At 46.0% G+C, this 26188-nt stretch overlaps 1 pseudogene; it reads left to right on the top strand.

The window, feature by feature from the left end:
• The first annotated feature begins 12059 nt into the window (after positions 1-12059).
• Positions 12060-17559, top strand: LOC149120222 (uncharacterized; annotated as a pseudogene).
• The last annotated feature ends 8629 nt before the right edge of the window (positions 17560-26188 follow it).

Raw genomic sequence — 26188 nt, 5'->3', positions numbered from 1 at the left:
CTCTTTCTTAGTACTGAATAATATTCCATGTCCAAATGTGAAAGAATCCATTCACTGTTTTATGCATACTTGCTTTTTGCAGATTGAACTATTGTAATCAAAGCTGCATTACCTGAGGCCAGCGCCACTGCTCAATAGGCTAATCCTCCCCCTGCAGCTCGGCACCCGGGTTCTAGTCCCGGTCGGGGCGCCGGATGCTCTCCCGGATGCTCCTCTTCCAGTGCAGCTCTTTGCTGTGGCCCGGGAGTGCAGTGGAGGATGGCCCAAGTCCTTGGGCTCTGCACCCACATGGGAGACCAGGAGAAGCACCTGGCTCCTGGCTTCAGATCAGCACGGTGCACCAGCCACAACTCACTGGCCGCAGCGCCTATTGAGGGTTAAACAAGGGAAAAAGGAGGACTTTTCTCTCTGTCTCTCTCTCTCTCTCTCACTGTCTAACTCTGCCTGTCAAAAAAAAAAAAGCTGCATTACCTGAATGCAGGACTGCGGGTGAATTGTATCACAGTGACTTCACACCCAGTGCTTGACCTCAAATCAGAGTCATGATTACTAGACATGAGGAAGAGGGGGGAATAGGGGACGGCTGTTACCAGGGCACAAAGCACCACTCAAAGGGAGGAATAATTATGCTCTGTGCCTCAGTGGGCTGCCTCAGTTCACTAGAACCCAGATCATGTTCCACAAATAACTAGAACTGAGGCCTCCAGGCCTCCCAACACAGAGTGATGGAAAGGAGGTGGAAATGTGCATGACAGTGAATTGATCTGTGCCCATTTCTACGACACACAGATTCCAATAGCACACTACACACCACTAACACATACAGTGTTCTGTGTTCAGGAACAGTTTTAAACTAAGGCAATGGATGAATAAAGAAACAAATCATAGTTAACGAATCCACTTGCAGTCTTTCATCTGTTTAAAAGTGTGCAGCAGGCACTAGGACAAAATTGGCTAAGTACCCACTAGAGACACCCGTGTTCCCATCAGAGTGTTGCTTGAGCCCAGCCTAACAGATTCCAATACTCTTTCTTGATAATGCATCATGGGAAACTGTAGATGACCCTACAAGTGAATGAGACCCTACCGCCAACGTGGGACACACAGTTTTCTGCTCCAGGTTTTAGAAAGTCTAACTCCTAGATGTCTCAACATTTATGTTTCTCTCACTCCTTCTCTCTCTGTCACTGTTTCAATATCATTAGAATAGTTAATAATGAAACAATGGTTACTTTAAAAATGAAGGACATGAAACTGCTAACACTGCATATTAAGAGTACACACATATTAAAGTGAAATGAGGCTTTCGCCTTCAACTTTTTAAAAATATTAATAATGTAAAATTTGACTTGATCAGAATCCTATCATAGCCATCACCCTAAACCCCCAGGACACCCACGTCTGCCCTGGGCCCTGTCCTGTCTGAGGCATCTGACCCCATGCCTGCTATATAGGGGCAGCACATGCAAATAGGGCCTCCCTATTTGTGAGTGACAGCTTCCTGAGCAGGACATCTGTGTTTGCAGGTGTCCAGTGTGAGGAGCAGTTGGTGGAGTCCGGAGGAGGCCTGGTCACGCTTGGGGGATCCCCGAAACTCTCCTGCAAAGACTCTGGATTCACCATCAGTAGCTACAACATGCAATGGGTCCGCCAGGCTCCAGGGAAGGGGTTGGAGTGGATCCGATGGATTAGTAGTGGTGGTAGCACATGGTACGCGAGCTGGGCGAATGGCCGATTCACTATCTCCAGCGATAACGCCCAGAGCACAGTTTGCCTACAACTGAACAGTCTGACAGCCGCAGACTCGGGCTTGTGTTACTGTGCCAGAGACAGAGTGAAGGCCCTCAGGGTGAACCCAGACACAAACCTCCCTGCTGGGGCACGTGGCTCCACCAGGGGGCGCACAAGACGCACCGAGAGACTCAGACCCAGGACCAGATGCAGTGGGAGGTGAATCGCTGGCTCCGGTCCAGAAATTGGGGTTTGTGGTCCTCTAAAGCTTTGCTACATTCCGATCTGGATGGATGATTCTCTCCCTAACACCGATCACCGAGCAGAAGTTTTGGTATCATGGGAAGACGTCACATGAAGAAAATGGAGTCGTTTCTGGAGGAATGAATGACATCTCTGGGGTCCCCAGCATCTGAGACCTGAGGGAGCTCTGGGCACCCAGGGAGGCTTTTCCAGTTAGTACCATCATGCAGTACCCAAGATAGGAGGTGTATGGAGCAAAAAGGTTTATTGAGCTCACAGCTGTAGAGGCTGGAAGTCCAGGATCAGAGAGTGAGAATGTTGTGCCGTCAGCCATCATAATATTGTGAACAGCATGGCAGTCATCAGGCATTCTATTATTGTGAACATGGATGGGAGGGACCCCATCCCCACACAGGAAGTCAGACGAGACCAGGGCTGACTCTAGCAGCACTGTGCTCTGTGCTGAAGCTGGGGACCCAGGAGATCTACTGTGATCTCCTCCATAGCAGATTCCCCAGAAGTGAACAATCTATTTCTGTAAACATCCAGACCATGCACCCCCTGCCAGTGCTGTTACGTTGGGGCCATGATCAGCACTGAAGCTGTGAGGACAAACCACATCCACCCCCAGCAGTCTTCTCCCAGCATTCCATGTGGTCCTGTTAGGGGCACTGGAGACCTCAGCTTCCTCCATGAGGCCCTGACGTTGAATCCACTCATGGTAGGAGTCGTCACTGGATGCACTCCCCAGAGACGATGTCATTCCATGTCTCCCAGGCACCTGTGCTAGTTTTACTCAATGGGGGTCAGTGTGGGGCTCCCTGGGGCAAGGAGACCTGATCAGACCTCCTGACTCAGTGCTCTCCTGCAGGCACTGGGTCCTAGCAGTGTGGCCCTTCCACCTGTCCTTACCCTCCTGCACAGCAGAGCCCACCCCTCCACCAGGTCCTCTCCCTCTGCTGCTGGACCCTGTCCCCGACTGTCACTTCCCCACCCTGCCATGGTTCTCCTCCCCAGTCCTCAGCTTTGGGGGTGGACCCATCCCCTGAAGATGCAGACTTCTGTGTCTTGGGGGATCAGTGCTGGCACAGTGTCTGGGGTGGACTCTGCTCACGAACATTTTCTACAGGATTTCACCAGGACATGGGTCATGATGGTTTCCTCCTGCAGGTGAATCACTTTCCTACTCAGTGGACACAGAGGAGCAGGCTCTGGGGCATTGAGGCTGAGGATACTGTTCCTGCAGAGCCGTGAGCAGAGCCAGCACTGCTTGGTGTGTGTGTGTGGTCTCTCCAACTGAGCAGCTGAAGGCTGCATGTTAGGTGGAACTTACCCTCCATACTTGATGCATGGAGCCTCCCATCATGCATGTAGGGATCTCACCACCCAGTGATCCCACTGAGAGGGGCTCTAGGGAGGGGACAAGGCCATGAGGGTTGCTGCCTGCATTGAAGGGAACAGGACATTTGAAAGACCCTTCAGTAACTCAAGGTTTAACTCTCACACATGAGTCAGTAAGGAAAAGAGAGAGATGCTCCCACTCACTGCACTTTCTCCAATGTCGCTGTGGCCAGGTCTGCCTCCCAGCCTGGCCCAGTTTCAGGACAACAATCAGGTGCATCCACTAGAGTGACAGGGCCCAAATATCTTCCATAAATTTTTGATTCCTGGGGCTGCAGGAGCAGCAATCTGGTACTGGGACCCAGAACCACATATGAGAACCTGGCACTCCCCTGGGTAATGTTTGCATCTTAAACAGTGCAACTTTCAATTTATTATTTCCTTTATTTCCATGAAATTTGATGACACAGTTAAGACTAATACACTGCATATTTGTGCAAAATATCATATTCTTACTCTGCTTTACTTTTTTTAACTATAATTTAATGAATATACTTTTCCAAAGTACGGCTTATGAATTACAATGGCTTCCCCCCATAACGTCCCTCCCACCCACAACCCTCCCCTTTCCCACTCCTTCTCCCCTTCCATTCCCATCAAGATTCATTTTCGATTCTCTTTATATACAGAAGATCAGTTTAGCATACATTAAGTAAAGATTTCAACAGCTTGCTCCCACACAGAAACATAAAGTGAAAAATAATAGATGATTTTTTAAATGATGATGAAATCAGATCAGACCTATTGTCATGTTTAATCCCAGTGAGAGTCAGGTTGGGAATTGATAATTTCTTTTTTTTTACAGAAGATCAGTTTAGTATGCATTAAGTGAAGATTTCAACAGTTTGCACCCCCATAGAAACACAAAATGAAATATACTGTTTGAGTACTCGGTATAGCATTAAATCTCAATGTACAGCACATTAAGGACAGAGATCCTACATGAGGAGTAAGTGCACAGTGACTCCTGTTGTTGACTTAGCAAATTGACACTCCTGTTTATGGCATCAGTAATCTCCCTATGCTCCAGTCATGAGTTTCCAAGGCTATGGAAGCCTTTTGAGTTCTCCGACTCTTATCTTGTTTAGACAAAGTCATACTCAAAGTGGAGGTTCTCTCCTCCCTTCAGAGAAAGGTACCTCCTTCTTTGAAAACCTGTTCTTTCCATTGGGATCTCACTCACAGAGATCTTTCATTTAGGCCTTTTTTTTTTTTTTTTGCCAGAGTGTCTTGGCTTTCCATGCCTGAAATACTCTCATGGGCTTTTCAGCCAGATCCGAATGCCTTTAGGGCTGATTCTGAGGCCAGAGTGCTATTTAGGACATCTGCCATTCTATGAGTCTGCTGAGTATCTCACTTCCCATGTTGGATCACTCTGCCCTTTATTTATTCTATCAGTTAGTATTAGCAGGTACTGGACTTGTTTATATGCTCCCTTTGACTCATAGTCCTTTCATTATGATCGATTGTGAACTGAAATTGATCTCTTGGACTAGGGAGATGGCATTGGTATATGCCACCTTGATGGGATTGAATTGGAGTCCCCTGGTATGTTTCTAACTCTACCATTTGGGGCAAGTCAGCTTGAGCATGTCCCAAATTATACATCTCTTCCCTCTCTTATTCCCACTCTTATGTTTAACAGGGATCACATTTCAGTTAAATTTCAACACTTAAGAATAACTGTATATTAATTACAGAATTAAACCAGTCATGTTAAGTAGAACAGACAAAAAAAACTACTAAGAGGTATAATGTATTAAGTTGTTCATTAGCACTCAGGGCTATGCTGATCAAGTCACCGTTTCTCATAGTGTCCTTTTCACTTCAGGAGGTTTCCTTTTTGGTGTTCAGTCAGTTGTCACCAATCAGGGAGAACATATGGTATTTGTCCCTTTGGGACTGGCTTACTTCACTCAGCATGATGTGTTCCAGTTTCCTCCATTTTGTTGCAAATGACTGGATTTCGTTGTTTCTTACTGCGGTATAGTATTCTAAAGTGTACATATCCCATAGTTTCTTTATCCAGTCTACCGTTGATGGGCATTTAGGTTGGTTCCAGGTCTTGGCTATTGTGAATTGTGCTGCAATAAACATTAGGGTGCAGACCACTTTTTTTGTTTGCCAATTTAAATTCCTTTGGGTAAATTCCAAGGAGTGGGATGGGTGGGTCGAACGGTAGGGTTATATTCAGGTTTCTGAGGAATCTCCAGACTGACTTCCATAGTGGCTTGACCAGTTTGCATTCCCACCAACAGTGGATTAATGTCGCTTTTTCCCCACATCCTCGCCAGCATCTGTTGTTGGTAGATTTCTGTATGTGAGCCATTCTATCCGGAGTGAGGTGAAACCTCATTGTGGTTTTGATTTGCATTTCCCTGACTGCTAGTGATCTTGAACATTTTTTCATGTGTCTGTTGGCCATTTGGATTTCCTCTTTTGAAAAATGTCTATTGAGGTCCTTGGCCCATCTCTTACGTGGTTTGTTTGTTTTGTTTTTGTGGAGTTTCTTGATCTCTTTAGATTCTGGTTATTAACCCTTTATCTGTTGCATAGTTTGCAAATATTTTTTTCCCATTGTGTCGGTTGTCTCTACACTCTCCTGACTTTTGCAGTACAGAAACTTCTCAATTTGATGCAATCCCAATAGTTGATTTTGGCTTTGACTGCCTGTGCCTCCCGGGTCTTTTCCAGAAACTCTTTGCCTGTGCCAATATCTTGAACGGTTTCTCCAATGTTCTCTAATAACTTGATGGTTTCAGGTCGAAGATTTAGGTCTTTCATCCATGTTGAGTGGATTTTTGTGTACAGTGTAAGGTAGGGGTCTTGCTTCATGCTTCTGCACGTGGAAATCCAGTTTTCCCAGCACCATTTATTGAATAGACTGTCCTTGCTCCAGGAATTGGTTTTAGATCCTTGATCAAATATAAGTTGGCTGTAGAAGTTTGGGTTGACTTCTGGTGTTTCAATTCTGTTCCATTGGTCTATCCATCTGTTTCTGTACCAGTACCATGCTGTTTTCATTACAACTGCCCTGTAGTATGTCTGAGATCCGGCTTTGTTTTTGTTGTACAAGATGGCTTTAGCTATTCGAGGTCTCTTTTGCCTCCATATGAATTTCAGCATTATTTTTTCTAGATCTGAGAAGAATGTCTTTGGTATCCTGATAGGAATTGCATTGAATCTATAAATTGCTTTTGGGAGAATGGACATTTTGATGATGTTGATTCTTCCAATCCATGAGCATGGAAGATTTTTCCATTTTTTGGTATCCTCTTCTATTTCTTTCTTTAAGAGATTTTAATTCTCATTGTAGAGATCTTTAACATCCTTGGTTAAGTTTATTCCAAGGTATTTGATTGCTTTTGTAGCTATTGTGAATGGGATTGATCTTAGCAGTTCTTTCTCAGTCGTGGCATTGCTTGTGTATACAAAGGCTGTTGATTTTTGTGCATTGATTTTATGTCCTGCCACTTTGCCAAACTCCTCTATGAGTTCCAATAGTCTCTTAGTAGAGTTCTTTGGATCCTCTAAGTAACGAATCATATCATCTGAAAAGAGGGATAGTTTACTTCTTCCTTCTCAATTTGGATTCCTTTAATTTCTTTTTCTTGTCTGATGGCTCTGGCTAAAACTTCCAGAACTATGTTAAATAGCAGTGGTGAGAGTGGGCATCCCTGTCTGGTGCCAGATCTCAGTGGAAGTGCTTCCAACTTTTCCCCATTCAATAGGATGCTGGCCATGGGTTTTTCATAAATTGCTTTGATTATATTGAGGAATGTTCCTTCTATACCCAAATTGCTTAGAGTTTTCATCATGAAAGGGTGTTGAATTTTATCGAATGCTTTCTCTGCATCTATTGAGATAATCATATGGTTTTTCTTCTGCAGTCTGTTAATGTGGTGAATCACATTGATTGATTTGCGAATGTTGAACCATCCCTGCATACCAGGGATAAATCCCACTTGGTCTGGGTGGATGGTTTTTCTGATGTGTTGTTCTATTCTATTGGCCAGAATTTTATTGAGGATTTTTGCGTCTATGTTCATCAGGGATATTGGTCTATAATTTTCTTTCAGTGCTGCATCTTTCTCTGGCTTAGGGATTAAGGTGATGCTGGCTTCATAGAAAGAATTTGGGAGGATTCCCTCTTTTTTGATTGTTCTGAATAGTTTGAGAAGAAATGGGATTAGTTCTTCTTTAAATGTCTGGTAGAATTCAGCAGTGAATCCATCGGTCCTGGGCTTTTCTTTGTTGGGAGGGCCTTTATTACTGTTTCAATTTCTGTCTCAGTTATGGATCTATTTAGGTTTTGTATGTCTTCATGGTTCAATTTTGGTAGATTGCCTGTGTCCAGGAATCTATCCATTTCTGATAGATTTTCCTGTTTGCTGGCATACAAGTCCTTGTAGTAATTTCTGATGATTCTTTTTATTTCTGTGGTGTCTGTTGTTACGTTTCCTTTTTCATCTCTGATTTTATTGATTTGGGTCTTTTCTTTTTTTAGTTAGTTGGGCCAATGGGGTGTCAATTTTGTTTATTTTTTCAAAAAAACAGCTTCTTGCTTGGCTGATTTTTTGTAATGTTATTTTGGAGTCAATCCTATTAATTTCTTCTCTGATTTTAATTATTTCTCTTCTCCTACTAGAGTTGGGTTTGGTTTGCTGCAGTTTTTCTAGGTCCTTGAGATGCACTGAAAGCTCATTTATTTGGTACCTTTCCAATTTCTTGATATAGGCACCTATTGCTATAAACTTGCCTCTCAGTACTGCCTTTGCTGTATCCCATAAGTTTTGATATGTTGTGTTGTTATCCTCATTTACTTCCAGAAAGTTTCTGATTTCTCTTTTGATTTCTTGAATGACCCAGTGTTCATTCAGGAGCATGTTGTTCAGTCTCCATGTGTTTGCATACTTTCTAGGGTTTCCTGAGTTGCTAATTTCCAGCTTCATTCTGCTGTGGTCTGAGAAGCTGCATGGTATGATTCTAATTCTTTTAAATTCGCTGAGACTTGCTTTATGGCCTAGTATGTGATCAATCCTTTAGAAGGTTCCATGCACTGATGAGAAGAATGTAAAGTCTTTAGATGTAGGATTGAAAGTTCTGTAGATATCTGTTAGATCCATTTGGGCAATAGTGTTGATTAAATCTGCTGTTTCCTTGTTGACCTTCTGTCCGGATGATCTGTCTATTTCTGAGAGTGGAGTATTGAAGTCCCCCAGTACTATTGTATTGTGGTCTAAGTCTCCCTTTAAGTCCCTTAACATATCTTTTAAATAGACCGGTGCCCTGTAATTAGGTGCATATACATTTATAATAGTTACATCTTCCTGTTGAATTGAACCCTTAATCATTATATATTGTCCCTCTTTGTCTCTCTTAACAGTTTTTGTATTAAAGTTTATTTTGTCTGATATTAATATGGCTACACCTGCTTTTTTTGTTTCTGTTGGCATGGAATATCTTTTTCCAACCTTTCACTTTCAGTCTGCATGCATCTTTGTTAGAGAGATGTGTTTCTTGAGGGCAACAAATAGTTGGGTTGTATTCCTTGAGCCAATCAACCAATCGGTGTCTTTTAACTGAAGAGTTAAGACCATTAATGCTTAATGTGACTATTGATATGTAGTGACTTTGCCCTGCCATTTTCCCAGAGATATTTTCTAGTATATGCTTTGAGCTTCCCATGCTCTTTTACTGGTGGTTTTCTTCCTTTACCTTCTTTCATATTGATGGCCATGTTTCTGTGTTTCCAAGTGTAGCACATCTTTAAGTATCTTTTGCAGGGCCAGGCGAGTGGCCACAAAGTCTTTCAATTTCTGTTTGCTATGAAAGGTCTTTATTTCACCTTCATTCACACATGAGAACTTAGCAGGATATAATATTCTGGGCTGGCAATTTTTCTCTCTTAGCACCTGTGCTATGTCTCGCCATTCCCTCCTAGCCTGTAGTGTTTCTGATGAGAAGTCTGCTGTGAGTCTAATTGGAGATCCTCTGAGAGTAATCTGACATTTCTCTCTTGCACATTTTAGGATCTTTTCTTTATGTTTCACTGTGGTGGGTTTAATTACCACGTGTCGTGGTGAGGATCTCTTTTGGTCACGTTTATTGGGGGTTCTATGAGCTTCCTGTACTAGGATGTCTCTGTCCTTCTCCAAACCTGGAAAGTTCTCTGCTAGTATCTCACTAAAAAGGCCTTCTAATCCTTTTTCTCTCTCCATGCCTTCAGGAACTCCTAGAACTTGAATGTTGTTTTTTTTAATAGTATCCTGTAGATTCCCAACAATATTTTTTAGATTTCTAATTTCCTCTTCTTTTCTTTGGTTTGACTGTATGTTTTCCTGTGCTCTGTCTTCTAAGTCCGATATTCTCTCTTCTGCTTCACCCATTCTGTTTTTAAGGCTTTCTAGTGTGTTTGTCATTTGATCTATTGAGTTCTTCATTTCATTTTGATTTCTCTTCACTATCACACTTTCCTGTTCTACTAGTTTCTGCGTTTCATTTTGATTCTTCCTTAAAATTTCATTTTCATGAGAGAGATTTTCAATCCTGTCCAATAAGGATTTCTGTAGTTCAAGGATTTGCTTTTGAAAACTTCTAAATGTTCTTATCATAAATTTTTTGAAATCCGTATCTTGCATTTCTTCTATCTCATCATCTTCATAATCTTGGCTTGGGGTGTTTTGTTTATTTGGAGGCATCATAGTGTCATCGTTGATCTCGTTCCCTCGATTTCTGTGTTTGTTGCTTGGCATAGTTAATTCTTCTTTCGTCACTGTGCGTTTTTTTAATTTTTTTTTTATTTTATACTGTGTCTGTGTTAAGTGGACTGCCTGCTGTTGGAGGAGCCTTGGAGGCTTGAGATGGGTGTGGCCTGAGAGCTCTGCTTGGTTCTTCCTGGTTAAGGGTGTGCAAAGGTGACACCCTCAGTTTATGTGTGGTAAATCTCTCTCTTTTTATTTACTTATTTGTTTATTTATTTATTTTATTTATTCAGGAGGTAAGTAATACCGCACCACAAGGCTGTGCAGAATTGATGGTATTTAGCTTCCGATCTCTGGCTTCTACCCAAAGAGTCTGTGCAGGCTCTGTTTCTCCTCTGGACTCCCACTGGGTTGCCTAGGCTACTGAATTGTGGTGACTCAGTTCCTTAGCGCTCCCCTGTTGTTATGTAAATCCAGAGAGGGGGCCTGCTCTTTGTCTCTTGCAAACCTTGCAAACTCTTGCAAACTCTTGCAAACCTTGCAACCTTGCAACCTTTTCAAGGTTGGCGGAGAGAGAACCCCCCCACCTTTTTTCCTTCTCTCCTGTAGTCAGTCTGGTGAACTTTCCCACTTCCCTCTAGATTCTGACCACCGTTTCCCCGTCAATGTCACAGGTTACTGAGCTCACCTCCCCTTCCAGCACCGATGTTTGGACTCAGAGCCCAGGGTAACCCAACTCTCCCTGCTGGTGTCTATGTGACATCCACTCCCCTTCCTGCACTGGCCCGCAGACCCTGCGGCTCCTTCGGCTCTGCTTCCACGCAGTGGGGGACCTTGTTCTCCCAGTAGGGCCTCCGAGTCACAGCCACTAGATCCAGAAGAGTTTCCTCTGCAATTTTTTCCTGATCCGTTTTCAGAGGCTACCATAACTCCACTTTTATTGAACTAAATTTTCCTGGACTATCGGTGCACACCCTCACTATTCTGCCATCCTCTCTGCTTTACTTTCAGTTTCACTCATATAAGATTTTCAGATATTTTGGTTAAAAACTAATAAAAACTCATTCACCTGGGCCGCACAGAACCTACAAACTCAAGACCTTCGACTTCTGCCACAAAACTTGCATGATGCACAGGGCTGAACTGGATGAATCTGTTGTGAAGGAGTCCAAAGGGTTTCAGGCCTTAATGTGACTGGAGGAGGTGGGCGCAGGGCTGGGTGACACAGAGGCAGTGGGCAGCACCGTGGGATGTGATAATTGCTCTTGGCATAGTTGTGATGAGGAGTGAGAGAGGCACAGCTGAGTCGCACTCACCACACACTTTCAACATGTGCGGCTGTCTCTGTATCTATCACAGCTCAACAGCATTGCCCATGGAAGCAAAATTGCCCAGGAAAGAAATTGTGAAGAGCAGACAGACAGACACTGGCACGTGGAACACCACACTCACATGCACTTGCGTGGAACCTGGCCCCTGTGCATCTCTCTGCCAAAAATAGAATCCAGCAAAAGTGCTCCTTGTTCTGCTGCTGGCAGGGAGTTCTGCAGACCTCACCAGGAAGCCCCCGTGAGTGCTGAGTGTGGACTGGGGCAGAGCTGAGTCCTGTGGTGAGGGGGCAGTTCAGGTGCTGGACTCCTGTTAGCACATGGAGTTGGGGACACATCCAGAGTCTGATGATTTCTCCTGTAATGCTGACCTGGGCCAAGAGCTCAGGTAACCCATGAAAACATGTTGTAGGTCCATTCACATAAAAGGACTCAGACAGGGTTCTTTGTGCAATGAGAGCACACAATTTATCACTTGTCCCATATATGAATAATATCGGACTGCCATGGGACACTCTCATCAGTCTGGGCCCTGTCCTGTCTGAGGTGTCTACTCCAGGGCTGGCTATATAGGGGCAGCTCATGTAAATAGGGCCTCCCTCTGCCCATGAAAACCAGCCCAGCCCTCACCCTGCAGCTCTGGCACAGGAGCTCCAGCCCCAGGACTCCCAGGTGTCCACTCAGTGATCGCACTCAACACAGACGCTCACCATGGAGACTGGGCTGCGCTGGGTTCTCCTGGTCGCTGTGTTCAAAGGTAATGATGGAGAACGCGGGGCACTGAGTCTGGGAGAGGACGTGAGTGAGAGACACAGAGAGTGTGACAGTGTCCTAACCAGAACGTCTGTGTTTGCAGGTGTCCAGTGTCAGGAGCAGCTGGTGGAGTCCGGGGGAGGCCTGGTCCAGCCTGGGGGATCCCTGAAACTCTCCTGCAAAGCCTCTGGAATCGACTTCAGTAGCTACTATATGAGCTGGGTCTGCCAGGCTCCAGGGAAGGGCTGGAGTGGATCGGATGGATTAGTAGTGGTGGTAGCACATGGTACGCGAGCTGGGTGAATGGCCGATTCACCATCTCCAGAGACAACGCCCAGAACACGGTGTCTCTGCAAATGAACAGTCTAACCGCCCCGGACACGCCCACGTATTTCCCTGCAGTAGACACAGGAGGGGCCCTCAGGCTGAGCCCAGGCACAAACCTCCCTGCACGGGAGTGCGGTTCCACCAGGGGGCGCAAAAGACGTACTGAGCCCAATTCTGGTCCGCTCAGAATCAGAGGGAAATGAAGCCCTGATTTCCTGTCATGGAATTGGGGTTTGTTCCCCTGTAGTTTTGCGGCAAGAATCTACTTCCTGATTCTGTCCTTTCCACTGACGTCACTGAGGTAGAGAAGCTTGATGTGAACAGGAAGAAGTCCTAAACGGACACATTCAGGTTCTTGAACGATGACAGTGGTCACCAGGGTCAGAGATGCAGGACTATCTGGGGACCTCGTGAGTGTTTGCCTTTCTGACTCAGGACAGCGTTCTCAGGGCACTGCCGACTTTAGCACAATTTTAGTTTTCCTTCAAACCCAGACAGACCCGAGCCAAAGTCTTGATTTGTTACCTCAGTTTTATAAATCGTCCCACTCCTCCTGTCAGAACAGCATGTGTGCTGACCTGAACCAACTGTCTTATTTTAACTGTGGGTGTTCTGACCTCACGTTCCAAGATTTTATACCCAATCTCCATTTTCCCTTTAATCCTGGAACAGTCTGTGGTCCCTGTGTGAATGTCACAGCACTCAGGGATGTACTTTCAGCTCATCTGTGTCTCAGGCTGAGCTTCTGCAGGCACCTGGGAAGCCTACAGGGACTTCCTCATCCTCTAGGTCCTGGGACACTCCTGTGGAGCTCCCTGCATGAACTCAGGAGGGAAATGCACTGGACATCAGCAGTGAAGGTCATAACTGAATGGAAAGTGTTGGCTGTGCACTTCCAGCTGATCTGGTTCTGCTCCAGTGTCATGGGACCCCCTGCACCTGCTGTGGTTCAGGGAGAGCAGAAAGTGGGACACACAGTGGCTGTGCACTCTGGGGCTGGAGTCCACATCACGGGGAGCTGTGTCTGTGGCTCCAGCATGATGACCAGTGTCCTGAGGCTGGATCACAGCTGCAGGAAAAGCCAGTCCCAGAGACCATGTGTCCAGTGTCCCTGCTCTTCACTCCATGTCTGTACTGACTGGCGTCATCAATCCATTTGCAGTCTTAGATCAGTTTTAGAGAGGGAGACACCCAGGCTGCATATCACAGTGCTGGATGGAGCCCATTTACACATTTCCAATACTTGTACTGACAATGCACCCTGGAAGACAGGAGATGATGGATCTGTTATGAGGCTCCATCTCCTAGGTGGGAACACTGATGCAGTTCCATGCTCCTGGGTTCCAGCTGCCAAGCCTTGAGTGCACTGCCTTCATTTATCATCTCCATAAAACATTGGCAAACACAACACCAGTTTTCAGAGATCTGAATCTTCATGATTGACCATTGTTCATCCTTTTATCCCACGCAGGTAGCATCACATATTATGTGTCTTCCTGGCCTGGATGGTTAGCAGAATGTACTTTTGCTGACATATTATCTTAGGCACATTATTCTCCAGGACCATGCAAGTTGTCCAAAATTACAGAATTTCTTACTCTGTACTGCTTATAAACTTCCTTTTTTTTACAGTCATAGTGGACAGGGAGACAGAGAGACAGAGAGGAAGGTCTTCTTTTGCCGTTGGTTCACCCTCCAATGGCCGCCGCAGCTGGCATGCAGTGGCCGGTGCACCACGCTGATCGAAAGGCAGGAGCCAGATGCTTCTCCTGGTCTCCCATGGGTTGCAAGGCCCAAGCACTTGGGCCAAACTCCACTGCACTCCCGGGCCAAAACAGAGAGCTGGTCTGGAAGAGCGGCAACTGGGACAGAATCCAGCGCCCGTCAGGGAGTAGAACCCAGTGTGCCAGCACCGCAAGGTGGAGGATTAGCCTATTGAGCCGCGGTGCCGGCTTAAACTTCCTTTTAAAATGTAACTTTGTCCGTTTCTTTCATTTTCCATTCTTGCTTCCATGAGATGTCACTGGATCATATGTGTGAACTCTTTTGAATGAACTCTTTTAAATGAACAATGAACTGCAGAGGTGTTTGGCACAGTGACTGCAGATCCCGTGGACACCTCCCTGGGATTTCATATTCATTGTACCATGCAATGGTGCTTGAAGATCATGTAATAATTCTGTTTCTAGTTTTTGATGCTTTTCCATAATGGTTTTACTAATTAACCTGACATAGACTTGTACCAGGGTTATCATCTCTCTCTACCTCCATAAAACATGTCAGCTCTGGTATGTCTGCTAATAGCCATTCTAACAGGAGTGATGGGATGTCTCATTGTGCTTGTAACATGGACATACATGATGGTCCCAAATTGATAGCATTTTATATGTCTGTCTATATATCTTCTTTTAATAATTTATAGAAATGATATAAATTTTAAAATTTATCATTTTATTTGAGAACTTGTCTTTATGTATTTGTCCAAAACCACAGAGAGACTGAGACTGACAGTGATCTTCTAATTCCTGGGTCACTTCCCCGATGGCTACGAAAGCTTCAGCTGGATGAGGCAACAGCCTGGTGCTTGGAATTCTGTCCATGTGTCCGCATGGGACTACTTGGAACCTCACCTATGGCCTCCCAGGGTGTGCTTAGCAGGAATCTGAAACTGGAACCAAACTTGTACACAACACTAAACATCCTGACATGGGAGGCAGGAATCCCACAGGCTCACTCCAGTGCTGCTCCTGTCACCACCTTATCATCACTGCATGTACACAATTGATTTCTTCCCTTGGGATTCAGTTCTCTGTGTTCATTCAACATTAGCAAACAGGCTCCTAATCATATGTATAATTAATCTTCAATGTATTTTAAGTATCTATTTATTTTATTTTAAGACAGTGTTATAGCAAGAGAGGAAGAGACCAACAGATGGAGGGAGAATTCCTTCCATTTGTTCACTTCCTGAATGGCTGCCAAAGGCTGGGGATGGCTGAGCCTAAAGTCAGGAGCCTGGAACTTCCTCTAGTTTCCCACAGGGCTGGAAGGGGACAAACATGGTAGACAGTGATCACCATTGCACTTCCTACCTCTGTGAGTTCATCTTGTGGTCTGCATATGTAACTAATGTCACTTACTATGTGTCCACATGTACTTGCATTATTTCTTTTAGTTTGTATGCTCCAGGGAGACCCACATTTTCTAATGACAGAACAAACTCCTTCTTAATGCTGAATAATATTCCATGTCCAAATGGGAAAGAATGCATTCACTGTTTTATGCACACTTGCTTTGTTTGAGACTGAAGTATTGTGAACAAAGCTGCAACCTGACAAAGGACTGTGGGTAAATTGTGACACAGTGACTTCTACCCAGTGCTTGAGCTGAACTCAGAGTCATGATTACTAGACACAGGGAAGAGGGGGGAACAGGGGACGGCTGATACCAGGACACAAAGCACCACTCACAGGAAGGAATAATTCTGCCCACACCACAGTGGGCTGACTCAGTTCACCACAACCCATGACAGGTTCCACAAATAACTAGAACTAATGTGTCCAGGCTGCCCAACTAAGAGTGATTGAAAGGAGGTGGAAATGTGCATGACACTGAGTTCATCTGTGCCCATTTCTACCATGCACATTCCAGTAGCACTCTATACCCCACTACCATGTACAGTGTTCTGTGTTCAGGAACAGTTTTAAACAGTTTAAACAGTTTTTAAACTTTAAGGCAATGGATGAATAAGGAAAAAAACATAGTTAACCTTAAAAATCCACTTGAATATTTCATCAGTTTAAAAGTGGGTGACAGGCATTAGGACAAATTTGGCTAAGTCCCCACTAGGGTCACCCGAGTTCCCATCAGAGAACTGAGTCCAGCCTCACGGCTTCCCACACTTTTCCCTCAAAATGCATCATGGGAAACTGTAGATGACACTACAAGCAAATGAGTCCCTACCACCGACATTGGAATTACAGACACAGTTTCTTGCTTCAGGGTTCAGAAAGACTAACTCCTAGATGTAATAGGCATTTGGGATGTCTGGGGCTGTCAACCCAAAGGCAGAAATCTCCCATTGTCACCTTTTCTGTCCATCTCTACATTTCTGTATCTCTCACCCCTTCTCTCTCTATCACTGTCCAAATGTCTTTCATATAGATGATAAGGAACTAGTGGTTACTTAAATAAATGAGGGACATGATATTGCTAACAATGGATATGAGGGTAAACACATATTAAAATGAAACAAGGTCATTGCCTTCAACTTTTTGAAATTATGATAACATAAAAATTCATATGATCTGAATCCTATCATAGCCATCACCGTACACCCTCAGGTCACCTAATTTTGCCCCAGGCCCTGTCCTGTCTGAGGCGTCTGACCCCATGCCTGCTATATAGGAGCAGCACATGCAAATCGGGCTCCTTCTGCCCATGAAAACCAGCCCAGCCCTCACCCTGCAGCTCTGGCACAGGAGCTCCAGCCCCAGGACTCCCAGGTGTCCACTCAGTGATCGCACTCAACACAGACGCTCACCATGGAGACTGGGCTGTGCTGGCTTCTGGTCACTGTGCTCAACGGTAATGATGGAGAACGCGGGGTACTGAGTCTGGGAGAGGACGTGAGTGAGAGACACAGAGAGTGTGACAGTGTCCTGACCAGGACGTCTGTGTTTGCAGGTGTCCAGCGTCAGGAGCAGCTGAAGGAGTCCGGGGGTCACCTGGTCACGCCTGGAGGAATCCTGAAACTCTTCTGCACAGCCTCTGGATCCGACATCAGTAGCTATGGAGTGAGCTGGGTCCGCCAGGCTCCAGGGAAGGGGCTGGAATGGATCGGATACATTAGTTATGGTGGTAGCGCATACTACAAGAGCTGGGGGAAAGGCCAATTCACCATCTCCAAAACCTCGAGCACGGTGGATCTGAAAATGACCATTCTGACAGCCTCGGACACGGCCACCTATTTCTGTGCCAGAGACACAGTGAGGGGCCCTCAGGCTGAGCCCAGACACAAACCACCGTGCAGGGGCGCGCGGCTCCACCAGGGGGCGCACGAGACGCACTGAGACCAGATTCTGGTCCTGCACAGGCGCAGAGGGAGATGAAGCCCTGGTTTCCTGTCAGGGAACTGGGATTTCCTCTCCTGTAAAAGTTTTGAGGGAAGAATTCTACTTTTTGATTCTGTCCCTCCCAACTTCAATGACGGGGAGAAAGTCTGATGTAAAAGGAAGAAGTCCTAAATGAACAATTTGGTTCATGGACAGCCACTGTTGCTCACCAGGGTCAGAGATGTGGGAATATTGAGGACAGTATTGAGTCTCTTCCAACCTGACTCCCGACAGCACCCTCAGGGCACTGAAAGCTTTGGACAGTTTCAGTTTTCCCTCAAAACCAGGGAAAGCCGTGACAGGGCCGTTGATCTGTTAAACAGCAACTATTCCACTCATCCCTCTCCTGCCACAACCAGCAAGTGTGCACTGAACCAATCTTTGACTTTACATGTGGGTGATCCACACTCACTTTCTGCAGACTTTAACCCGACCTGCATTTCCCCTTAATCCTGGAACAGTCTGTGGTCCCTGTGTGAACATCACAGCACTCAGGGATGTACTTGCAGCTCAGCTGTGTCTCAGGCTGGGCTTCTGCAGGCACCTGGGAAGCCTACAGGGACTTCCTCATCCTCTAGGTCCTGGGACCCTCCTGGGGGGCTTCCTGCCAGAACTCCGAGGGGAAATGCCCTGGACATCAGCAGTCAAGGTCATAACTGAATGGAAAGTGTTGGGTGTGCACTTCCAGCTGATCTGGTTCTGCTCCAGTGTTGTGGGACCTCCTGCCCCTGCTGTGGTTCAGGGAGAGCAGAAAGTTGGACACACAGTGGCTGTGCACTCTGGGGCTGGATTCCACATCACAGGGAGCTGTGTCTGTGGCTCCAGCATGGTACCCAGTGTCCTGAGGTTGGATCACAGCTGCAGGAAGAGCCAGTCTTAGACCATGTGTCCAGAGTCCCTGCTCTTCATTCCATGTCATGCTGACTGGATTTATCTTTCCACTTTAGTCTTTCATCTATTTAGAGAGGGAGACACCCAGGCTGCATATCACAGTGCTGGATGGAGCCCATTTACACATTTCCAATACTTGTACTGAAAATGCACCTTGGAAGACAGTAGATGATGGATGTGTTAGGAGGCCCCATCTCCAAGGTGGGAACACTGATGCAGTTCCATGCTCCTGGGTTCCAGCTGCCAAGCCTTGAGTGCACTGCCTTCATTTATCATCTCCATAAAACATTGGCAAACACAACACCAGTATTCAGAGATCTGAATCTTCATGATTTCCCATTTTGTCCATTTCATTATCATAAATGTTTAATAAATAATATTTAATATAAAATATGAAGTACAACGATATGTGTTGAATAAATGAATGTATACTGAATGGAATAATGAAGTCAGACTTATTGACATGTTTATCTCAAAACTCACGTTTTTCCTGCTAGAATATCTTTTGTCTAATGTCTTGGAATTCTGCAGACACTGTATTCCCTTCACTGTTGTCACCATGCTGTACAGTAGATCCCTCAACGTGTGGATCCTGTGGGACTGTGTCGCGTCCCTCGACCAGCAAGGAAGACACGACCCGAACTCTTCTTCCAGCAGTTTATTCAGGAACCTCTCTCAAACTTCTACTTCCACGTCCTTTCCTCTCCCCTCCCTCTTATAGCCATCAGCGCACCAATCAAAAGCAGCCAAGTGGCAAGCATTGATTGGTACAGCAATGCGGAAGCCGGAAGGGAGCTCAGCCATCTCCTTATTAGGAGATGTTTGTTTCTCGCCAGTCCTTCCGGGGGAAAGGAGCCGGCGCCATCTTTAGGGCGCCGTGCAATCGCTCCCCACAGTTCCCCCTTTTTGTTTTAGAACCAGGCATCTAAGGATTACAGGAGAAGGTAGGGGTCTGTCCCCCACTGCCAGGCATCCACCTGGAACAGCATCCTTTTCGCGGGGGTGGGATCTGGGATGCCAACCCACATGCAGACAGACTTGCCTTCCAGAGAACGTAATGGCTCGTTCTCTCTGCAGTGCTTTGCCTCGCACCCTGCACCCATGCCTAGCATTCAAGGAAGGCCAGCCATGCTTGTGGCGATTGTCCAGCCTCAAGGGCATAAAAGGCTTGAGCTATCATGGCCAATTCCCACCGATGAGCTGTCCTCATCCTGCACAAACACCACAGACAAAATAACACAACAAGTAACAGCAACCCCGTCAAAGCTCCAAGTCCCGCCCACTCCTTCAGGCTGGAGACAGCTGGATCTGGGATGACAGTCCAGATGCGAAGGAGACATACACACGCATGGAGTTGATGGTGACCACAGCAAGGCGCAGTTGCTCCAAGGTGTAGTCAAATTCCGCGGACCAATTCAGCATCGGCTTTGGGAATAGTGATAGAATCTCCCATCTCTGCTCCGCCAGTGTCCGCTGCATGTGAGGCAGAAGTATCAAAAACAACAGCAGGATTCTCCTCGTGGCAGACCCGCCTGACCGCTCGCTCCGGAACCCACACCGGGTCATGTTGATCCTGTGGAAAAACACAAACAGCACCTCGTGCCCATGCCAGCACGGGATCAGGGCCACGCCACTGGCCCGTCAAGAGATCTTTCCATTTTACCAACCCTCTACTTGGGTTTCCTTGTTGCTGATGCCTGTCCACGGCTGAGTGCCCATGCACATCCAAATTTAAAAAATTAATTGTAAATAAGACTAAGGCAATTCTCTCTCTCAGGGTGCGGCTATAGCCAACTCCCCCTTTTTGTTTTAAAAGATATTCTTTCAGTGTGCGGTGTGCTTGCTCAATTATGCCCTGGCCCTGAGGATTGTATGGCAATCCATGGACAAGTTGAACCTCCATTTTTTGGCAATAGGTGGTAAAGGTTTGAGATGTATAGGCCGGGCCATTATCAGTTTTTAGCACCTGGGGTTTCCCCCAGGCGGCCCATGCATCCAGACAATGAGCAATCACATGATGTGTAGATTCACCACTGAGGGGAGAGGCATACATAATGCCTGAGCATGTGTCCACTGAGACATGAACATATTTCAATTTCCCAAATTCTGATACATGGGTCACATCCATCTGCCATACTCTCCCAGGCAGTAACCCTCTAGGATTTACGCCAACACTAGGTTGCGCACGAATAACAGCACAGTCAGCGCAATCAAGTACAATCTGTCTGGCATCTGCACGGGAAAGATGAAATTTCTGCTGCAAAGCGCGCGCGTTGACATGAAAAGATTGATGGAAAGCTTTAGCAGCCTCTGCAGAAGTAGTAAAAAAGATGAATTCCTGTCTAGTACACAGATCTACTCGCACATTGCCTTCACATAAAGGACCAGGCATGCCTGTGTGGGCTCTAATATGCTGAGCAAAAAAGGGATTTTTCCGTGACCAAAGCAACCGCTGGGCTATATGTAATAGGGATGCAATTCGGCTAGAAGGTTTAGTCGGCCCTGCGGTTTCCAATATCTTTAATGCGTTCACCACATATAAGGAATCTGACAACAAATTAAAGGCAAAAGAGCACTGCTTAAGGACCTCAATAACTATTTTTAACTCCACAACTTGAGGTGAGCCTGGCTGAAACTGATGAAATACCGGGTCATTACCCTCTACCATATAAACCCCACAGCCTGTTTTTGACCCATCCGTAAATATATTTGGAGCACCTAGTAATGGCTCAGCGGCTGTAATTTTTGGAAATACTACCGGATGTTCTTTAAAGAATTGTAACAATGGACTTTTTGGTAAATGATTGTCTATAAAGCCTGGGAACCCACAGCGAAACACTGCCCAATCATCTAAAAGAGCACATAGGACGTTGACTTGTTTGGCATCATAAGGAACAATCACTTCACACAGCAATTTTCCAAAATATTGTAAACATTGTTGCAAGCCCTCCAGTGCTAGCTTTGCCACCGCTGCCGGATAATACTCAATAGACTTGGCTGGAGAGCTCCTTGGATGTATCCACAAAAGCGGACCTTCCTGCCATACTAGCCCTGTAGGTTGGCTAAGCGTTGGGAGAATGCATAATGACAATGGCAGATTTTCATTCATTCTGCATAAGAATGCCTCCTGTAATTTCTTTTCTACCTTCTCTAGGGCCTCCCTGGCCTCCGGAGTTAAGCACCGCGGTGAGTCCAACGCCGAATCACCACGCAAAATGACATAAAGTGGCTTAAGTTCATAATTGGGAAGATTCAAATAACCCCTAACCCAATTTATATCTCCTAATAATCTCTGAAAATCATTTAAAGTCTTTAAACTATCTTTGCACAATTCCACCTTTTGAGGAACAATTTGAGTACTAGTTATGCGGGATCCCAGATAAGTTGCAATGCTTCCTTTTTGAACCTTTTCAGGGGCAATAAATAACTTCTTACTTTCTAACAACTGAATCAAATATGCAAAGCCATCATCTAATACTAATTCATCTTTTGCTGCTAAGAGGATGTCATCCATGTAATGGATGCATTTTAAGGAAGAAAATCTCTTACGTAAAGGCCCAATCGCTTGACCCACGAATAGCTGACACATTGTGGGGCTGTTAGCCATGCCCTGCAGAAGCACAACCCATTCATACCTCTGGTCAGGCTGCTCATGATTGCACGCCGGCAAGGTAAAGGCAAACCTTTCACAATCCTTTGTATGTAGGGGTATGGAGAAGAAACAGTCTTTAATATCTATTATTATTATGGGCCATCCCTGTGGAAGTGTAGATAGAAGAGGCAGCCCACGTTGCACAGGCCCCATGACCTGCATCTGCATATTAATAGCTCTCAAGTCATGCAGCAACCGCCACTTCTCGGATTTCTTTTTTATTACAAAAATAGGAGTATTCCAAGGCGATACAGAGGGTCTAATGTGTCCTAAATTCAATTGTTCTTGAATCAATTGCTGCGCTGCGACCAATTTGTCTGAGGACAGAGGCCACTGAGGAACCCACACTGGGTCCTCGTGCTTCCAAGTAATGGGAATACCTTCCTCAGCGGCCCCTATGAAAAACCCAGCCCTTGGCGAGGAGGCCTCTGCACTACTTCAGTGGGCTCATTTCTTCCTTGTAAGAATTTTCCTATTCCATAATTCGGATGGTGTCCCATATCCTTCATCAATTTTTGAGAAACACGGGAGTATTCATTACTTAATTTATAGTTCATGTCTTTCAAAAGGTCTCGGCCCCACAAAGAGATAGGTAAATCCAAAACATAAGGTTGCACTGTGTCTGAATGTCCCTCTGCATCCTCCCAGCACAGCATTACTGCGCTCATCTCAGGAGTTTCTGAATATCCCAGTCCCCGAAGGGATTGTGAGGATGCCTGCTTAGGCCACTTTGGAGGCCAATCCTTGGAGGCGATGATACTACGGTCTGCACCTGTGTCTAGTAGGCCAAGAATGTCCTTTCCATTTATTTTTATCTTTAAGGTTGGTCTCTGGTCTAGTTCTAAAGACAAGAAGGTACAATCTACGCCTGTGGATCCAAAGCCTTCACTTCCTCGTTGTTTCTTTGATGCACTGAACTGCAAATGCTTGCTAGGAAGGATTACAAGTTGTGCAATCCTATCTCCTGGATTAATAGCTGTTATACCTCTAGGGGACTCAACCATGATTTTCACCATGCCAGTATAATCCGAATCTATGACTCCTGGATGAATTATGAGACCTTTCAAGGTAGAGGATGAACGTCCCAACAACAATCCCACTGTCCCTTCCTCTAGGGGTCCCAGAAAGTCTGACTCAATGGCTTGCACTCCCATTTTTGGTGTCAGTATGAGTCTGGCGGTGGCACAGAGGTCCAGGCCTGCGGAGCCTGCAGTGGCTCTCCATGGTCTCTGGGATGTCTGAAGCTGGGCCACTGACTTTGCCTCCCTCCCCTGCTGCTGGTCCTGATGGGGGCCCTGATGCTGACTCTCGAATGCCCCATATATTTGCGGGCCCTGAGGACGAGGGCCCCGCTGCCCATTTTTTGGACACGCCCCACCATTGCCAGAAGCAAGGACGTTGCCGTCAATGTCCTTTACCAAGTGGCATTCGTTGGCCCAGTGCTTTCCCTTCCTGCATTTTGGACAAATTCCTGGTCCTTCCTGTCTTTGTTCTTTGCCTCTTCCCCTTTACGGACATTACCGCTTCATATGTCCCATTTTTCCACAGCTGAAACATGCTCCAGCGTTCCCTGATCCCCTATTGCCCTTCGTGATTTGAAGGACTGCTGCAGCGAGGCCAGTGTTGGATAGTGGCCCTCCTATTTCCCTGCATTGTTTTATCCATACCTGAAGCCCTTTGCTCTTCCATGGTGTTATAGCGGCTCTGCATTCCTTAATGCACTGCTCAAAAACCAACTGTTCTATCAGCGGCATGGCGCGATCTGGATCTCCAAAAATCCTACCCGCAGCTTCCACCATGTGCGCTGCAAAGTCTGAAAATGGCTCGGTGGGTCCCTGTGTAATCTTTGTCAAATTCCCACTTACCTCTCCTCTGTTGGGTATAGACTTCCAAGCCTTGATGGCTATCTTGTTAACTTGTTCATACACTGCATGTGGGTAACCTGTCTGCTGGTTAGCGAATCTCCCTATGCCTAGCAGCATATCTCTGTCCCAATGCTGATTCCCTGCTGCTGCATTTTCTGCTGCTTGTTCATTGGCAAAGTCAATCAGGAAAGCTCTGAAGTCTAAGTATTGTCCTGGTGACAATGCAGCACGAGCCAACCCACTCCAGTCATTTGGAGTCATGCAGTATCTTTGAAGATTTTCTACTTGAGCCAGCGTGAACGAGCCGCTGATGCCATAGGCTCTTACTGACTCCGCTAGTGATTTGATTATCTTTATGTCGAGGGGTTCCTCGTACCTCTGCCCTTGCGGATCTTGGAAGACAGGATAGGCACTTAACAACTCCGCACCAACCTGTTTCCAGACTCCTGGACAGAAAGTCCGCCCTCTTTCTTGCGCGGATACAGGCTCATACTGAGGAGGAGAGGCTTCAGGCTCCTCCCCTAAGTTCCCCTTGAAAGTACCATGCTTAAGTTCCTTTTTTCCTTTCAATTGCAACTTCCTCATTTGCTGATTCAATTCCCATACTTGCTTTATATCAGACTCTTTGTTATCGCCACACTCTTCAGACTCACTGCTGCTTTCTGAGCTACTTTCTGCACTAGAACTACTTACTAAGGAGGGGCTGCACAACTCGGAAAGATCGGGGTACAGTTTTTTCCTAGTTCTTTTCCGACTCTCCTTCAAAGTTTTCCCTTTTTCACTGGCAGCTCTCTCGGAGCGCTCTTCCTGAAGCTCCTCCAAGGCAGCTTGACCGCTCAGAATAGCTTCACTACACTGCTCATCCTCGAGGCATGCTCGCACTAGCTTCCATATTGGTCTCACTCCCCCTTCAAGATTACCCTGTTCGAATGCAAAATCCAAATCCCTGCCTAGTTTGTCCCATGAAGGGATAGTAAGGCTTCCCGAAACCCCATACCAGGGTGCAATGGTATCGCAGTTACGTAAAAACCTATGCAACGTACTAGGCTTAAGTTTCAAACCGTTTTCCCGAAGCAGCGCATTCAACGCCAGAAAAATTTGATGGGACTGTGAATTACCCATCATCAAAAATTGCGCTCTTTCCCTGGCCACAGGTCAGAGCTCCTTCTGCTTTTGTCGCAGAACTTCCTCTGCTTTAATTGCAGAACTACCCTCCCGCTATTATCGCAGGACTGCCCGCTCTTATCGCGGATCCCCACCTTATTTTCCTGGGGGAATTACCAGCGCTGCCCTGACTTCAGGAAGTTCTGAGTTTGCGTTCGAGATGTTCCCCGTACAGGCCACCAGTTGTCGCGTCCCTCGACCAGCAAGAAAGACACGACCCGAACTCTTCTTCCAGCAGTTTATTCAGGCACCTCTTTCAAACTTCTACTACCGCGTCCTTTCCTCTCCCCTCCCTCTTATAGCCATCAGCGCACCAATCAAAAGCAGCCAAGTGGCAAGCATTGATTGGTACAGCAATGCGGAAGCCGGAAGGGAGCTCAGCCATCTCCTTATTAGGAGATGTTTGTTTCTCACCAGTCCTTCCGGGGGAAAGGAGCCGGCGCCATCTTTAGGGCGCCATGCAATCGCTCCCCACAGGACTGAAACTCTGACCTTGCTCCATCGTCTCCTCTGTTCCTCCCAAGCACAGATGTTGGTCTTCACCATTAAATTTCTGGCTTGTTAGTTCATCCTTTTTATGCCACGTATGCAGCATCACATATTATTTGGCTTCCTGGCCTGGATATTTTAGCAGAGTGTACTTACCCTGACATATTATCCTTGGATATTATTCTCCAGGATCATCTATGTTACCCAAGATACCAGAATTTCTTCCTCTTTACTGCCTTATAAACTTCATGTTAAAATATAACTCTGTCCATTTGTCCCATTATCCATCCTTCTTCAATGCTAAATTCACTGGATTATATGTGTGACCTCTTGAGAATGACGCTGCTTTAATTGAACATGGGACTGCAGAGCTGTTTGCCACAGTGACTGCACATCCCGTGGTCTCCTCCCTGGGATTTCATATTCCTTCTACCAGGAATGGTGTTGGAGGATCCTGTGATAATTCTATTTCTCAGCTTCTGATGTTTTCCATGAAAGCTTTCCTAATTTACCTGACTCTAGCCTT

The sequence above is a fragment of the Oryctolagus cuniculus genome, chromosome 20 (assembly GCF_051225735.1).
Source record: "Oryctolagus cuniculus isolate XC-2025 breed Fujian yellow rabbit chromosome 20, ASM5122573v1, whole genome shotgun sequence".
NCBI lineage: Eukaryota > Metazoa > Chordata > Mammalia > Lagomorpha > Leporidae > Oryctolagus > Oryctolagus cuniculus.
Note: the sequence above shows the minus strand (reverse complement) of the source record. Positions and strands in the feature narration are given on the sequence as shown.